Genomic DNA, 3,585 nt, shown 5'->3' with positions numbered 1-3,585 from the left:
TTTTGAAACAATTGTCTGATGCTGTGATAAGAGAAAGCCTGACCTTGGTTTGTCCCTTAATTTATTTTCTTACCCTTCCAACTGGATTTGGAGAAATTGAATTTATTGCCCACCAGTGCTTTGAAGACAGTGGTCACTGACACCTCTTGATTGATGGCTAAAGGTGGACTTGGCCTTCCCCGCTTCCCTCTTCCCTTCCAGGAGGATGGCCTTCAATAAACTACGGTGGCCAGGGACACCTAGCACCACAGGTGAAGCTAGAGCAGGGACCGGGAGCCATGTAAAGGACGTGGCTGTTCTTGCACTCAGTAGCCAGGTTTTTGGGCCACCTGGCTAGAACATTGACAGATAAGGCAGATAGGATAGGGTGAGGCGGGGACTCAGTGGGCTTTAGTACATTGTGGTCCCTAATGTGGATCCCAGAGTGTTGCCAGCTGTACCTCCCCACCTCTCCAGTGGTCTGAGACAGTTTAGTCAAATTGCCACTGTGGAATCTTGGCCAAGCCATTTCATAGCCCATTAAATAACTGGCCAGAACAGTTTGAAAAACAATGGTCAGTCAGGAAGGGGCAGGGCCTCTATGATTTGTGCAGTGGACTGGAATAGCATTGGAACCGAGAGGGCAGCACCAAATGTCATCCCAATCACGGTGTTGCAGAAGAGGTGATCCCACTCCATGTGTGGGTGCTGTGCCCTAGGCACAAGGGATGGGAGAGACTCTTGACCCCAATGATCTACATTTCCATCTCTTCCTGGATAGTGACCCATCCACATGAAGTAATAGCCTTAAACAGGTCTTACACCTGACTCCCTGAGTCCTCCCTGTTCCAGTCGAGGCACTGGGCCAGAGCTTTGTCCATCAGCCCTGACTCAGCCCTCCTGTTACATAGTTGATTCAACAGCAGCTGGCACCAGCCCTTCCCACCGAGGAGCTCGTCCCGTTCCTCTGTTGTGTGGAGGAAGAAACAGGTCTAGAGAGTTCAGAAAAATAAGGAGTATCCTATAGGCCATGCTCAGGAAGGGAGAGAGCCCTGTATATGACATGTTTAGGTGCACATAAGGTATTTTATAATGTATAGATAGGAAGGCGCTAGAGCCTGTTAACTGTAAGTGTAAATAACATGTACAGTGTGCTTGTAAATCTCCATAGCTAACTGTTGGCCACAGAACACTGATTGGTTTTTTGTTGAAGTGTGGAATTCATCATCTACTGGTTGTAGTTCAAACACCATGTGAGAGAGATGCCTTTTATCAGTTTGCCTTAGTTTTCTAAGGCTGCCAACACATTACCACAAACTTGAGACCTTAAAGCAGAAGAAATTAGCTGGGTGTAGTGGTGCATGCCAATAATTCCAGCTGAGGCTGAGGAAGAAGCGTCAGAAAAGTTGAGCCTGGGCTAATAAAAAGTAAGACCTTATCTCAAAATGCAAAGCAGCCGGGCATGGTGCTTGTCTATAATCCCAACCGAAGCCATAGGAGTGTTGCAAATTTAAGGCCAGCCTGGTCTACATAGGGAGCCTGAGGGCAGCCAGGGCTACATGGTGAGACCCTGTCTCAAGACAAACATGTAAACTGCGTCACGCTCCCTCTGAGGCTCTGGTGGGATGCCTGTTGCCTCTTGCAGCTTCATGTTGCTCTAACCACTGTAGTTGCAAGTACGCTAGGTTGTTAGTCACATGGCCTCTTTTGTATACTACATCTTTATCAGTGCCTCTCTGCCGTGTGTGTGTGTGTGTGTGTGTGTGTGTGTGTGTGTGTGTGTGTGTGTGTGTAGGAAGGGTCTCTAGCCCAGGCTAGCCTTGAACTGGCAATGTTGCCACTGCATTCAACCTTTTCTATCCCTGTCTTAATTGGGTATTTGTAATTGGCTATAGGAACACCCACAAAATTCACAGCTACATACTCCCCCGCCCCATAGTACCAGGGATGGGGTCCAGTGACTCTCCAGTGTCAGGCAAGGACTCTACGTACCACTGATCCACATCCTGACTCCCACTCCTCACAAAAGTAAAGTGTGTATCTTCCAGAAGCTAGAACCTGTGCACCTCGGGGCCACTATGCAGCCTATGCTGCTCTTTAAAAAAAAAAAAAAAGTTACTCAATCTGTGACCTATTGTTCCTCAAATTGTATTAATTGGGTTGAAATTTCTCACCCTCAGCACTATTTAAATTTTAATCTGGATGAAAATATTTACTTCATTGCTTGGGGTTTTTTTTGTTTTTTGTTTTTGTTTGTTTGTTTTGTTTGTTTTTTTCCTTTAGTCTAGGGCCTTGTGCATTCTAGGCCTTGCAAATGTTAGCTTCGCCCCTAGAAGCTCATGGATTTCTTTAAGTTTAGACCTGTGTTGTCCAACCTGGAACCACTGGACTCTGGCTTTTGAGCACTTGAAATGTGGCTAGTTTTGATTGAGATATGCTTTATACACACCAGAATTTGAAGTTAGTATGAGAAGAGAATGTAAAATATATAATTGATAACTTTATATTGATTACATGTTGAAATACTATTTTGGACATACTGAGTTAAATAAAATACATTATTTAAATTAATTTCACCTGTTTGAGTTTCTTTTAAGAAGTTTTTGGTGTGTATGTCTGGTTGGGGCTTCTGCGATGAGTACAGGTGCCTGAGGAGGCCAGAAGAAATAGTAGGATCCTGGGGAGCTGCACATTTTCTTATTAATGGTTTTCCAGATTTATTTAACCTGTGTTCAATCCTTCAAGGAAAAGTTTGTTCCAATCTGTGTTGGAGTTTTTGTTTGGTCTGTTTTGGGTTTTTTTGTTTTTGTTTTGTTTAGACAGGATCTCTCTGTGTAGCCTTGGCTGTCCTGGACTCCCTTTGTAGACCAGGCTGGCCTCAAACTCACAGCCATCCTCCAGCCTTTGGCTCCCCAGTGCTGGGATTAAAGCCATGCACCACCATGCCTGGCTTAGTGGACTCTACCTTGTCTTGAAACCCGTAGCCACCCCACCCCCCAAAAAAGGCCAAACCAGATAGGCTTCACTTGCCTCCTGCAAAACACCAATAGCTGCACTCTGGAAGTGCAGATCTGTTTTTAAATTCCTGAGCAATTTCTTGCACCAGATGTTGGAAGGGGAGCTTGTGAATGAGTTCAGTGGACTTGTGACAGCATCTGATTTCATGGAGTACCTCAGTGCCTGGCCTGAGACAATGAGGTTTCTTCACCCCTACAGTAGAGGGCGCACTCTTGTGAGCGGCTCTTGTAGCCAGTTGTTTCCTGGGTGCTTTACCACTGGTGGATTTGCGGCACCTCCTTACTTAGCACGCTTCTCCTTCAGCTGGAGCTCAGCAAGCGAGAGGCAGCACTGGCATTAGAGGACAGTGGTGGCTGCAAGCACCCTTGGTTTTTAATATAATTTCAATTTAATATAATTTTTTTCTTCCCTCCTCCCTCAGTGCTGGGGACCAAACTCAGAGCAGGGAACATGTTTGGAAAACACAGTAAAACAGTCGTGTTCTCAATCTCTGCTTTTCTTTTGCCATTGTTAACCGGCACGGGAAGTTTGTAGGAATGAGTCTGGTTTACATACACACAGGCACTTTACTTATTTTGGTGCTGAGAA

Source organism: Acomys minous, assembly GCF_964271855.1.
Source record: "Acomys minous genome assembly, chromosome: 16".
Lineage (NCBI taxonomy): Eukaryota > Metazoa > Chordata > Mammalia > Rodentia > Muridae > Acomys > Acomys minous.
This window is presented reverse-complemented; position numbering follows the sequence as displayed.